This window comes from Perca flavescens, chromosome 8 (genome assembly GCF_004354835.1).
Source record: "Perca flavescens isolate YP-PL-M2 chromosome 8, PFLA_1.0, whole genome shotgun sequence".
Lineage (NCBI taxonomy): Eukaryota > Metazoa > Chordata > Actinopteri > Perciformes > Percidae > Perca > Perca flavescens.
The window spans coordinates 6431408-6446493 of NC_041338.1; the positions used below are offsets into that span (position 1 = coordinate 6431408).

General features: G+C 41.9%; 1 protein-coding gene across 3 annotated transcripts in view; it reads left to right on the plus strand.

Moving 5' to 3' along the window:
• The first annotated feature begins 2025 nt into the window (after positions 1-2025).
• siah1 (siah E3 ubiquitin protein ligase 1) overlaps positions 2026-15086 on the plus strand; it is a 36601-nt gene continuing 23540 nt past the window's right edge. For all 3 annotated transcript variants that reach the window (XM_028585503.1, XM_028585504.1, XM_028585502.1), the window contains exon 1: positions 2026-2183. The gene's annotated coding sequence lies outside the window, so the exon portion shown is untranslated. The remainder of the gene's footprint in view (positions 2184-15086) is intronic.

The window sequence follows — 15086 nt, forward strand, 5'->3', positions numbered from 1 at the left end:
GACTGGCTAGTAGTCCTTACCTAGCTACTGCACATGTCCGACTCCCAACAAAGATGGGATAGAAGTGGGATGCCTCACTCTGTAACTAAAACATGTTGAAGGATAGCAACACTATCACATTTGACTGAAAGTTGCTGCAGCTCTCTGAACTTGCAGGAAAAATGTGAATGTCGTCGAAGACAGGAAAATATTGAAATTTTTTTTTTTTTTTAAATAAAATTACTTTTTAAATTAAGAACATTGTTGTGGATTGCCTTTTGATTTGTATTTGTTATTCTGAAGTATACCTTATTAGTAGTACAATATTAGTAGCTGGAGATTATTATATAATATTATTTATAATAGTAATAATCAATAATATAGTAATAATTAACAGTAATATATCAATATTAATAAAACTGCATATTACAGTACAATACCATCAAATTACAAAATACCATAAAAATACAGTAAAATACTGTTTTGTAGCTCAACACACAGGGTGAAAAGAGGAGCTGCGGCAATGTGCAGTACAACAAAAATATGGTGTTTTTTGAAAATTAAACCATGCAAACCTATTCTGATATAACCTCTAAATACAATTATGAACCTGAAAATTGAGCATAATATGAGCACTTCAAGAAAAAAGTTATCATCTGTGCACCATGAAAATTTGCACCAAACGACATCCAACAGTTGTCAAAACATTTCAATAAAAACCACAAATGTCAGCCTCATGGTGGCATTAGAGGGAAGTCAGAGGGTTACCAAAAGCATTAGGCTTTATCCTGAGGAGAGCATGAATGTCTTTGCAAAATGTTATGGCAATCCAATTTATAGTTGTTGACATAATTAAAACCTTAAAACCCAGCGCTAGCGAGGCTTAAACGATGGTAAACTCTTTGTGTAGAGAATGCATATTCACATAGAAAGTGGTGTATGCTATTTGTCCAGAAAACAACGTGTTACATAACCTATATCTCCAGAAAAAAATGTGTTGTATATTAACCATCTACTATAAGGAGATGACATACCAAGGATAAATAAGAAACATATCGTTTACATCCAGAGAAAGAGGTCATGTTGATGAACTCTGTGATTAGATGTGGTCTGCTTTGTCCTGTACTGCTGCTATAGCCCACTGGGACAATGCACTTACATAACCAATCTTTCTCAGTAATCCCAGCCTGTGTAGCCCCTCCCACCCCCTCCCCACATTCCTCTCTGTCTCTCCTCTCTCTCTCTCTCTCTTCCAATCTCTCGCCCTCCTGGTACTCCCGGTGTTGGTAGGGGGACTCCCTTATGTCCAGATTACTATGGAGGAAGCAACATGACCTCTTAATCTTAATCTCACCCAGTTACATGTATGCTCAGTATCAAGACTGAATCACATGGCTGCAATTTCAACTGCTGAGTCCCTGGTTTTGTCTTAGGAAGCGTGATAGTTTCAGACCTTATTGTAATTTGCTGTAAAAAATAAAATAAAATACTGACAGCTGTTCAACTTATCATACCATGTGTTATTAAGGGACATCATGATTAAAATGTCCCATTTTTAGAACCTTTTCTATGCACACTAGTGAAATGCCAATACAGATTATCATACTGATTCTCATCTCAAGGTAACCACACTTGTTTTTTGAAGACTTGTTTGCTTCACATTCATTATCAACTTTTCAAATAATTGTATAGCTTTTTTGGTTTAAACACGTGCAGTTTCTGGATGAATTGGAGAAGTGAAAGCAAAATGATGTGAAAGTAACATGAAATGTAAACAGCACTGCTGACTGCCAACCTTGATTCCCTGGGGGATATTGCAGGTGTGTGTGGGCGTGCGATGGGGAGGGTGAGTTTATTTATGATTAATTGAATATCATATTGGGTGAAATTGATTAAAACAATATCAAAGTTGGAAACTGAGTGTAAGGCAGGTATGTATATGCATAAATTCATTTTGAAATGATGAATTTTATATTCGGAGCCTACTATATGCGATTCGTGCAGAGCGCGCTCCCGCGACAAACTCCAACAACTGCGCGCGCTCTGGAGCGGCTGGTACTTAACGCCTGGCGTCTGGTCGCTGTTACAGCAGCAGTGCGAGTGTGTACACCGAATGAACGACGACAAAAAGGGATACTGGGTCTATCACCTCGCCATACAGTCACCTATTTATCTGCAGTGAACTGAAGGATATTTCGTCCGAGGTAAGCGGCTGTGCCGTGGCAAGTGAAACATCGGATTTTCGAGTACAGTGTGTGTAACGTTACTGGGGAAAACAACAGCCCTGCTGTTAGCAGACGTTAGCTTCCTTCATTAGCGCGGTGCTAATGTTGGCTGTTCGCTAGCTAGCTGTACTTGGCAGAAAGCTGGCTAGCCGTGTCGCTAGCTTGTTTGTTTTCGTGACGTTTTAAAATGCACACTTGTCTGCGATGTGCAGTCGATTTGCAGGCCTGGTGAGCAAACGTGGTTGTCAACGTCCACTGAACTGTGCACGAAAAACGTTATGGTGTTGGTTTCTTAGCTAGCTTGTTCACACACTTGCTAAGCTAACAAGTCCCCGATTCAGCAAGCTAGCTAGTATGCTATGGGGGTACAGCTTTACGGCAAGACAAGGCCTTGTATGTCTGAAACAGTTGATGGCCAGCTAGGCTACGCCGTTGTCCGCCTTGTCAGACCATTGTGCTTTCAAAGCCGGTTAGTCCAGGTCAACAGAAGCCCATCATGGCTTTGTTTTGTGTAGCAATGTTACTAACATAACCTGGTTTAGTGACGGCTGTGGAGGAAGTGATGACTAATGTTTACTCAAAGCAACTACTGCGGCTGTTGTCAGAGACCCATCGTGACTGTGTGTATGACCTGTCTGAAGGGGAGGACGAGTGAATGTCAGCTTTAAATTGTTCATGAGATTGCTCTGATATGCTTTATTGCACGTTAACCTCTGTGTGCATTGCTAGTGCAGCAGTTGAACAGGTCACATTATTGTTGTTAACGTTGACACTTGTAGACGTGTTATGAGCTAAGCTGTCAAAAACAAAACCAAGCGTATCCCAGTGTGACCTTTATGTTTTAAGTTACTATAGTCAAGTAAGAGAGGCTCGTTAATGATCACTTGTGTTTGTTGTTGTTCTGGCTATTAAGGTCTCTGCTCAGGTTGAGGGAGAGGGGGATGGATCTATGCTGGGAATTACGTGAGGTCGACCCATTTAATGACCCATAAGAAAGACAAGGTCAGTTATCCAGGGCTAGTAAGTTATCCAGGGCTAAAATGTACATCAGTTTAGTAACTTTTAGTGCGTGGAAGTGATCCCATTGCCATTATCAATGCAAAACGTTCAGATGTAAATAAAATAAATAAAAATTGCTGCAACATGAAAGGCCAAAAACTGAGGCTTAATGTTAGCTTTGCCAGTTTGAAAACTCTTGCCATGGCCCTGCACCCTGTGGTGACGAGAGATGATTTATTGACAGTTTGGAATATAGAATGGAAAAAGTAATTTTTTATTCTGTCAACGATTTTCAGGCTTTACACAAAGTGAAGGCACGCAGGTAAGAAACACACACTTGAGCAGAACGGAATTCACATGCAAAATGACACACTTTTAATGTGTGATTGTGTTAGTAATCATAGGACATGCTGTTGAGCCTGTCTGGTTATTGTTTTGAGTCACCAGAACTGAGTATGTATAGGGGGGGAATATCTATCTATCTATAGTTTTAGTTTGTGGTCTTCGCTGACCACGGTAGAGTACTCCGCAAGTACAGCCACATTAATAGTCTGACTGCATCTCATCAATGGAAAATACACACACTTCAAACTTAGCGTATAGCATGTTACACAAACTCATCGACGCTGTACCTAAGACAAAGCAGTTTGTCCGAAGAGTTAAGATTTCTACAGAGGTGGTAAATTCTGTTTACCAATTTCCTGGGCAACACCCTGAGTCAATCGGAGTTGTTTAAAATTCATTAAATATTTGTAAAACTGTAGCGAAAGAACCTCAACGTCATCCCTGTATTGGTGGTTCTATTGCAGCTATTAATGGCACACAAATTGTGCTTCTATCTTAACTTGATAAATACCTACAGCATATTGGGCATTTTGTTGAAACGAGACAGAACTATAAAGTGGTCTATTTTGAATGGACTTGAAGTCCTTTTGCTCTGCGGGTTAGGATTTGAAAATGAAGTATTATTACATTGTGATATTGATTCAGTTTTCATTCATTTAAGCTGAAGACAGACTTGAGAGCGGCATTGCTTCGATAGGGAGAGAGGTTGTCCCATGTGGTGTTAAAGATTTGGAATTGCCCACAGCTTGTAATAATTTGTACATGTGAACCTGTTTGGATAACTTAATTGAAAACCAGTGATGCTTGGGGTCCAGAGGAATGGACTTTTAAAACACTAGTCTGTGTGTCCTGTCTATCCTAGTACCTTAGTTAGCTTGTTAAAACACCACAACACATATAGGAATATGTATTTTTTTTTTTGCCACATTGAAACAGCACTAAAGAGTATTCAGCATCCAGACTTTACACATTTACAACCACGTACAAGATGTGATTGTGGGAATAAATCCAGGTAAAAGCCTTCTCTCCAGACCCTTCTCTCCATAAACCTGCCTAAAGCTTGACTACAAAATCCTTTTGAAACCTTTTCTGTTTAAAGGCTTTGGAGATTAATTCCGTTATTTGGACCGGTTAGACCTTGGCTCAGGTTTAAATTGTCCAGCCCTAACGGGTGCAACTAAACTTAACGGGCAGTCAGTCTGCACATGCCCTTGCAGTCTTGAGACGAGGTCTGATGAGCTAAAATAAGCAAAAGTACACAATATCGTCTTACATTTTGGATATCGTAATATTGTGATACGACATCAGTGTTGTCCTTTACTGCTTTTAAAGGCTGCATTACAGTAAAGTTATGTCATTTTCTGAACTCACCAGACTGTTCTAGCTGTTCTATTATTTGCATTTACCCACTTAGACATGATGTCCACATTACTGATGATTATTTATCTAAAATCTAAGTGTGAAGATATTTTGTGAAAGCACCAGTTGTCAACCCTAGAATATCGCCGCAATATCGCTATCGAGGTATTTGGTCAAGAATATCGTGATATCTGATTTTTCTCCATATCGCCCAGCCCTAGTTTAATAGATCAACGCTCACAATGTCTTCAAAACATATATCTTTTGTTATTGTTTTGATCGAGAGAGGCCTACTGGCAGAAAATGGCATAGTGTACGTTTTTTGAGGCAGTATTTAGTATTGATGATTTAACCAGGAGAGTTGGATCCTGATCCAGGCTGTAGAAGAGCTCCGACTGTGAGTCATGTAACATCCGTGTTTCCGTAAAGGCTGTACAGGCTTGACGGGCCGACGAACTGAACTGCAGCAGCGCACAGCCGTGAGTCCATTAACGAGGCAAGTGTCTGTGGTTGGTTCACATGTCTGCAATAACAGCAGGACAGTCAACAGTGTGTTATCTAAACTGATCAAATGAAGTCGAACCGGTGAGTTAGTTGAACGGGTGAAGTTAAGATAGAGTTGTCGGTAACCTACCAGTTACAGTCTTTGGTCTTGAACAGCACACTAACATGTGGACTGATTCTGTGTTTTTAGCTGAGCTAGACCAGAGAACATTGGGTTAAAACGGATCAGGGATGCTGTTCTGCCCCAACTGTTGTTCATGAAATTTGCTGGAAGTGATGTTACGTAGCCCTGCGTGCGTTTTACGTGGAGTGAGCACTAACACTTCTGGGATTGCTCCGTTGCCACCGGGAATTCCACCGGATCACACTCTTTTCGGCCGGATATCATTTTCCCCCCGCTTTCTTTGTTGGAATTCTAAACTCCGGTGGATTTATGAGGACTATGGTTAAGTGCTCCTCAGATCTGTGCAGGGTAAATCCAGGCCGCTAGCTAGACTATCTGTCCAATCTGAGTTTTCTGTTGCACGCCTAAAACAACTTTTGAACATACACAAGTTCCACCAAAACAAGTTCCTTCCCGAGACTATTTTTGCAGCGGCACCGGGGCTCTGTACGGCGCTTAGCAAGATGATTGGGATAGGTTTAAAGACATGCCAATAAACCAGAGCACATTTGTCTCCCATCCCGGAATGCTGTGTGGACTAGCCAGACCTTCGTCCTCCGCAGCGATGTGGAGGAAGGTCTGGCAAAGCGAGACTAGCATGCAGTTAACACACCAGTCATAATTTTGTTTTAATGAAAACTCAATTCCTGGCATTTGCCAGAAAATCAAAGATTGAGCGCAAGAGGCGTCTCTTAGGGGCCATCCACACGGAAAAGTTTTTTTGTGCAAACAAACATGTTTTGCATCGTTTGGGCCGACCTTCCAGACGAATCTTGAAAACGCACTTTTTTGAAACCATGTCTCAGGGTGAAAAAATCCAAAAACGGGTCTCGTTTGGCTTCGTATGGATGGTGAATACGAATCCGTATTGATGATGTCATCGCCACACCCCTCTTTTACACCCTTTCCCACGGCCGCTGACGCACACAACTGCGGTGAAGCTAAGCGAGCATGTCCCATCTCCATGGTCAAACCAGCTCACTATATCTAAACACTCTCTGCTCCCTGACCCTTCCCTCTGGATTCTACACAAGATATATTGCTAACGTTATGTAGCCAACGTTCAACATCGCTAAAGTAGCTCACCACTCCAGCAGCGAAGTAACGTTAACGTTAGCTGCTATGGCTATCTGTTTATAAAGTGGAAGTAGACAACTTATCAACTAGCTAGCTAATCTGTCTGCTTATCAACTCCTTGAACGGATTATAGTAAGTTCTAACACGGCTTATTATAGAAAGGCTACTGCAAGAAAAACGTATAGATTATTAAAACGACATCATTCATGGATCATTGATGTTTGTTTGACTGCCGATGTTAGAGCTAATTAACGTTAGCGCGCTAGCGCCCTGCAATCATCCAAAATAAAATGCAATCAAACAGCACATTATACAACGTAAACAAAGACGTTTTCTTGCGGCAGCCTTTATAAAATGAGCAGTCGTGAAAGTTATTATAGTCCACGGATGTATTAAGGGAAAGTTATAATCTAGTCATGTTATGATGGGAAGTTTTTTGGTGAATTTCTGTAGCAGAAACAGCGCCGCCTATAGGCCTGGACTATGAAGTAGCGTATTGAGTCATTTACAAGTGGATTCGTTTGGACGCAACTATTCTTGAAACGAATCCGGGGAAGACGGCTAAAAAAAGATCGTTTTGGTACGTGTGGACGTGGCCTTAGTTTAATTTTTGTTGTTGGACTTTTAAACTGTTTGGTGGTGGGGGGGGAGAGGCATACTAAAGAGAACTGTTTTGGTGTTGAGAGAAAAGACTCATTTGCCGCACCAAGTCAAACGTATTAAGCGTAAGACATATTTTAGTTACTTTGTTTACATAGTTATTTTTGTAAAAAGAAATTATCTGAGCAACTAAAAGTATCTGATCGGGACTCTGTATCGGCAGATATTCAATATTTAAAAAAAATATAAAAAAAATTGGATCGTGGTCAAAAAAGCTGATGGGGAATTCCCTACAGCAGACCTTTTTTTTGCATTTTTTATTTTTTTTTAACTGTCCTGGCACAACATCAGCAGCACGTGTCTAGTGAATAAAGCTCAGCTCTTCCTCACAAGAATGGCAGCTGTTGAGAGAGAGATCGAGAGAGCGAGATCGAGAGATCCTGAGCATTCAGGTCTGACTGCTTCTTTCAGTTAGAGAGAGATTCTGTAACCGTGAGGTAATTCTAGATCGGTTACTAATGCCAAAGGGAGTCCCTGTTTGTTTGTTTGTCGTGTGTGTCAGTCACATATTTGCTTGTTTAAAACACAAGGTGTGTGGCGTTTTTGGGGTTTAGAGTTGAGTTTTGCCTCTGCCTTGATGTCCCAGCTCTGTGTGGCTTCTCCATGTCAAGAAGCTGCACTGTTACTCAGTTGTTTTTCCTGCTGTGGAAAAGATGTGACTGCAGACGCAAAAGAAGCCAACAACATTACCACCTTTATAGGGGTGGAAATCATCAGAGGCCCCACGATACGATGATATTGCAATTTTAAACTGGGGCTGCACGATATTAGGAAAATATCTAATTGCCATTATTTTGACTGATATTGAGATTGTGTTATGAATCACAATATTGGGGGGAATGATCGTTTTTGTATCCTTCGCATTTTCATTGAAAAATATATTATTTAAAAAAAAAAACCAGGTCAGGCTTCTTCAGAAGTAGTGTGAACACTCAAATCTAGCCCAGATCAGATTTTTTTTCAGATCAGATTCAGGCCACTTCCACATGTGGTCTTGAATCCAACCCAGATCAGATTTGTTTCAATGCGACCGCGGTGTGAACAGCCAAGGTGGATTTGATGTGACTTTTACCTCCAAAAACCCTCGCTGCGCCCACTCTCCCCGCGGGGAGGGGCGGGGCCCCCTGCTTCCAGTGCGGCTGTTAACCGGGGCAGACTGTCCTCATTGTTACCCAAACGCGCGTCGCATCGCCAGGGCGGGGATCGGCTCACGTAAAAAGGTGATGTCAGCAAGCCCCCCCCACCCGTCTGTAAACACGGACCAAGGAGTTTAACGCGCTCTTCTCAAGTCTTCTCCTCCTCAGCACTTGCGCATTAATGTTATGGCTGCCATTACACAAACATTTTAATACAAAATAAAAAAAATAAAAGCTGAATAATAAATAAAAATGCTGACTTCCTCCATAACCTCCCTAACTTTAGCACAACAGCGTGCTGCGTCTGATGTCGTTGTTGTTCTTTTGCGCATGCGGGTCAGTTCAAAACCGCAAACAGTTCACACTTAAATCTGATATAGGCCACATTTTAAAAGGTCATGTGAACAGCCAAACAAAAAATTGGATCTTAGCAAAAAATCAGAATCGGGCATTAAGACTTGCGGTGTGAACGTAGCCTATTTCTGCTTTAGCGACTCGTATCGGATTTTAGTGCGTTCTATTTGTACTCGGGAAGTTGGATTTTCCGAGGTCAAAGTCAGAAACGCGCCCCCTGACCTCTGGATTTCCAAGCTCGGAACTCGGGATCTGCATTCACCCCCATTAACCTTAATCCAATTGCGTACATCTGCTCGTAGTGATCGCCGCCTTTAATCGCACACGCCCTGCGCCACAGATGCACCGCCAGACTGCCTGGATGCCGGCACTTTCAAACCAACCGAGATCCAATCGCCAGTGTCCGTCAGAGTGTCTCGTAGCTTGCCAGCGAGGAATAAGTCAGTCTTTCTTAGTCATCGGTTATTTATAGAAGCAGATTTCTCTAATTCTCCACACTTCTTCCGTGATTCCACCAGGAGACCCGCTTACAGGCTGTTTATTCCCTTGAGCCGACATCGGTAAACGCAAGAAGAAAATCACAGATTGACTATTAAGTTTTCGTTGTGCAGTGGTGAACTTGAGACTTTTTTTCTTTGGTTGGGGGTTTGATGGGATCCTAAAGAGAACTGTTTTGGTGTTGAGAGAGAGAGAGAAAAGACTAATTTGCTGCACTAAGTTAAATGTATTAAGCTTAAGACATTTTTAGTTTTGTTTACATAGTTATTTTTGTAAACAAAACGCTGTGCAGCTCCATTATCTGAGAAACTAGTAATAAGTATCGGATCAGGACTCTGTATATGCGTATATGCAGATATTCAATATTTAAAAAATCAATGACTGGGACATCCCTAGTTATCAACTGTTATTGCTAACAATGGTTAACCTGGCTAGAGCTAATGAGAACATTGAAAATTCCCAGCTTCGGCTTCCGAGGTAAATGGAACACACTATTGGTACAAGCCGGACTGTCATGGAAGTAAAAGCAGCAGCAGTCATTTCATGTGGAAATGTGGGCTTGTGCTCAACTCTATCCTAGGGCTGGGCAATATATCGATATTGTATCTATCGTAATATGACACTAGATATCGTCTTAGATTTTGGATATCGTGATATGACACAAGTGTTTTTTTTTTTTTTTTTTTTTTTTCTGGTTTTAAAGGCTGCATTATAGTAAAGTGATGTACTTTTCTGAACTTACCAGACCGTTCTAGCTGTTCTATTGTTTGCCTTTTTCCCCACTTTGACATTATGTCCACACTACTGATGATTATTTATCGAAAATCTAAGTTTTTGAACATATTTTGTTAAAGCACCAATTATCAACTGTAGAATATCGCCGCGATATCGAGGTATTTGGTCAAGAATATCGTGATTTTCTCCATATCGCCCAGCCCTACTCTATTCTAACATGTTTTGCAACCTCCCCGCCAAGGCGAGCTTTGAACATCTCACTTGTCTTGTTTCTCTTACTCCCTTAATTTCAACTCAGTAATGCTTTATTAGCACCAGAACCTTCAGACACTTGCACTGCCAGTGTGTTGAAGATGTAAATAATTTGTCTCTCACTCTGAAGTGTTTGTGTCCCTGGTGATGAACTGCTGCTTGGTCCAGATTGTGTGTGTGTGTGTGTGTGTGTGTGTGTGTGTGTGTGTGTGTGTGTGTGTGTGTGTGTGTGTGTGTGTGTGTGTGTGTGTGTGTGTGTGTGTGTGTGTGTGTGTGTGTGTGTGTGTGTGTGTGTGTGTGTGTGTGTGTGTGTGTGTGTGTGTGTGTGTGTCAGTCACAGCGGGTTCTCTTTGTAGTGTAACGATAGTGAAGAGAATAGAGCGGAGGGAGTGCAGCAGTGTGCCTCCGGTCTTCTCTTTAAATTGAACAAGTCTAAATGGAGCTTTCCCATTGGTCGTTGCTCCATAATCCAGGAGCAGCCTAAAATAATATTTGGATGTTTTGGTCATTTGTAGGGATGTTAATAAGTCACCCTTTAACCGCTAACCGACGATAAGAATGTGGAAGAAAAAAAGCTACCTTTAAATCACAACATTAGAGTGCCACTGCTCTCGCTCTCTCTCTCTCTCTCTCTCTCTCTCTCTCTCTCTCTCTCATATACACACACACCTGCAGCGTGCAGTTCAGTGTGGTGCTGTCCCTTTTTTAAAATGAGTCGCATCACTTTACTTTTAATGATATTAAACAAAGAGAAATGTTCTCCCTTTGTCCTAATACTGGTCATGAATCGATTCTAGAGTAGCCTACTTCCTTGTTTACTGCTGCAATAAATAAAATGCAGAGGAGGAGAAAAGAGCATCGGTCTTCCCAAAATCATCTGAGTGTTTGTTGGTCATTTATTTGTGCTTTAGAACGTAATCACTGTGAAACCATAGTGAAATAAGCTTTATTTCTGTCTACTGTAAAATGACAAATTAAAAGTGCCAAACGTTTAGTCTCAACTACTGCCAGAAAATGCTCTGTTGTGTTGTAACCTTGGTTTTCTGAGTAAAGAGACTAGCTCTGCACCATATATGGAATAAGTAATGGCAACCGTTAGTTATACTGGAGAGAAGTTTTAGATTTTGTGACTTTCGATTTAAATAAAGGACACATTTTTCAGTCTTATTTCTTCATTGACGTTTTCTTTAAAGGTCCCATGACATGGTGCTCTTTGGATGCTTTAATATAGACCTTAGTGGTCCCCTAATACTGTATCTGAAGTCTCTTTCCCGAAATTCAGCCTTGGTGCAGAATTACAGCCACTAGAGCCAGTCCCACAATGAGCTTTCCTTACTATGTGCCATTTCTGTGTCTGTAGCTATTGAGGAGGACAGAGGGTGGGGGTGTGGCCTTGACCAACTGGCACTTTGCTCATTTGAAAGCCATGATGTGTCTCTCTCATTGGTGGGACACATTCTCTGGGCGGGCAAAGCAGAGAAAAGGGAGGTAATTTTGCTCCTTATGAGCTCATAAGGAGAAGATTCCAGATCAGCCCATCTGAGCTTTCATTTTCTCAAAGGCAGAGCAGGATACCCAGGGCTCGGTTTACACCTATCACCATTTCTAGCCACTGGGGGACCATAGGCAGACTGGGTGAATGCATATTAGTGTTAAAAAACCTCAAAGTGACATTTTCATGCCATGGGACCTTTTTATAAAATGGTGTTTAAAATCCCGTCCCAACCTGATAAACCCCATCTCGTCTCATGAGCTGGGTGTCTCGTCACACGGCTAATTTTTACCGGTTGATACTAGCCGTTGCAGTGTTTCTGCTGTATACATATAACGGCGGCAGGCCGCTTCATAATATTTTGGAATGTGGTGAAGTCGCAATTACACGACTCTGCAGAGCGGTCTACTCTACTGAACTCAAGTGAACAGTCATCCACACTCTCTCTGCTACGAGGATGAGCAACTGGAACAGTGACAGGACGCGGGAAAATTGGGAGAGCCGTGCTCATCAGCGGTAAAGTTAACCGTCCAGGTCGGAAAGCAGGCGTTATCAGTGGGTAACATCCGTATGAGGCGCTGTATCTGTGAGTTCAGGCTGGGTTGACGCAAAGAGTGTCCGTTCTTCGGTCCCGGTTACACATGCGTAGCCTGTAGCTTTTCTAATGTGTACCAAGCACCGATGTCACTGGAAATGTATGTTAGTGCTACCAGATATTATTAAACGTAGAATGACTTTGGCCCCTACTCCTCTCACACTTGCTATGTTTGTGGGGACAACTTAAATAAACTGAATCAAACAAAAATCTGGATCCTCCCTTTTATCAAAAATGTTGCAGGCCATGTCATCATTAATGAAAATCATGTTGCAGCCCCATAATGATGTATTGGCAGAGATTGACATTCAAGCCCAACTTAATGCTACATAGTTCTAGGAGGGTAGTGAAGGACTTTAATTCACTGCTTTGCCGTTTTTAAGGGAGGTAGTGCAACTGTGTGGTGGTTTCAAAATTGGCACCTATGATGATGGTGTTGTGGACCATGAATTGTTTGACTGTTTGTGATTGAATCACCCAAGATGTATTTTAGTGCTACGTTTGAACGGGGCCAGAGTCATTCTGTATGCACCAAGCTAGCTATCACTTTATCTCCTGCTGACAGACAGATTCTGGCTCACAGTGATGTTTTGGTTTCACTTAGGGCTTCTTTTCCTGGCTGGATCAGTTTTGTGTGTGTGTTTATGGAGGGGGAGGGAGCCAGAGTGTGTGCAAGAGAGTGAGTCTGTAAAAGAAAGGAGCCGGTGGGGGGGGGGGTGAACATTTTTCACAGCTAGAATGATTCAAGTAACAAGTTATCCCCTTTGCCGCTCCGACGGCCCGCCAGCGGGCCCGGCCAAACTTTTCAGGGGCTGTAGCCGGGCCTGTGACCCCTCCCCTCAAGATATAAGGACAGTGGGTTCCATGGTAGGCTTTAGGGGTGGAAATCCCCAGAGCCCTCACAATACGATATCATCACGATACTTATGGCACCATATGATATTATTGAGCTTTTAAACATATTGCAATATTCTGCGATATATTGCAGTGTATTACCCTTTTCCCAATTTCAAGTTATGTCCCCAAAGGAAAATTGATTGTTTCTGTTTTATCTAAAAAGATACATTTCGGTTTGCTCATCTCACTATAATTTTAGTGCTGCAAAATGGGATTGTCAAGCAGACCAACTGACCAACATATAAAAGAATCGTAGTGTGTCGATACAGTATTGCCACAGAAAATATCGCTATCCTACCCTTAGTAGGCTTGTGCCCATTGGCGATTAGATCAATCAGCGATTGGGTTTTCCTATGCATATCAGAACTATAATATCTAGAATCTGCGCCCTGCTGTTTATTTTCTGGTGGAGTGGTAAGTCCGCCCGCTGAGCCACGTTAATCAGCACAAGTGAATTTTAAATCCTTAACGTTAATTACAAATAGTTTGCCGTCCCTTTTTCACACACCTGATATCTGGGGCCCTATTTTAACGATCTAAGCGCACGGCAAGAAGCACCTGGCGCAGGTGCGTTTAGGGCGTGTACGAATCCACTTTTGCTAGTTTAACGGTGGAAAGAAAGGGTCCAGGCACATGGTTCAAGAAGGTTGTACTTAGGGTCTTTAATTAATCATAGGTGTGTTTTGGGCATTGCTATTATGATGGCGGAATTGCTAAGCAGGAAGGAGAGATTTTCAGGACAAGAAACGTGTGTGTGTGTGTGTGCATTTTACTAATGCGCTGTTAAAATAACAAAGAAATGCTGCATTGTTGTTCAATGGCGCTATCACTTTCCGCTGCCTCAAGATAGCAATGTGTCAACAATGCACCTGAACACACCTCCCTGTAAGACCAGCACGCCCATGGGATGGGCGCATTTGCTATTTTAATGACGTGGACACTGGCCTGGAAATTGACAACTACGTCTGTCTTAAACTAGCAAAGACACTTGCGTCGGGCTTTGCGCCGCACCGGGTGCAAGATAGGGCCCCTAATGGGCTGTGCTTCTTTCGGACACAGTCACCCAGCCACCGCTGTAATAAAGAATATGACAAAAATAACTGCAGTGAGCTACTGAAGCTCTTGGCAACACAGCAAGTCGAGCAGGAGGCAGGACAGCCGAGCCGGTGTTGCCAGTTTCATTGATGAAAGTGAAAGCTGCTCTGCATGTCCTTTTTAATACATTATGACCAGTTACATGTTCATCAGATCGCCTATCCACGATTGGATGATTTGAAAATATTAGAGATCGCCCAAGCCTATTCCATGGGTTACCCATGAGTGCCCCCTTTACAGACATGCCCACTTTAGGCTAATCCCATGCAGTTTGGGCAATATCAATTTCTTTGTCATTTCTCGGGTACTACAGTTTTTTTGGATTGCTTAAGCACAATTTTCAAAACAGGGCCCGGGTTTTCAAAACACTACACACAATTAGCACAACCACACACCCCATTAGCAAAACACCTTTGCACCTTTGCAAAATGAAACACACTTGCAAAAACTATACACTAATTTATAAAGAACCTATGTTGTTACCATATGAAAAGCACACCTTTCATTTGACTTAATTAAGTTTGAACCATATACACATTGCTGTTGCTAACCTAAAACACTTTTAGCTATTCCACTTCTCAGTGATTAGAGTACTGTAAATTAATTACACAGAGAAATTTACAATAAGTTCACCAAACACTACACAAGACCAATGCTGCAGACTGAGGAAATATAATGTATTTCTCTCCATATACCCAAATCAGTCGACATGGAGAATAAA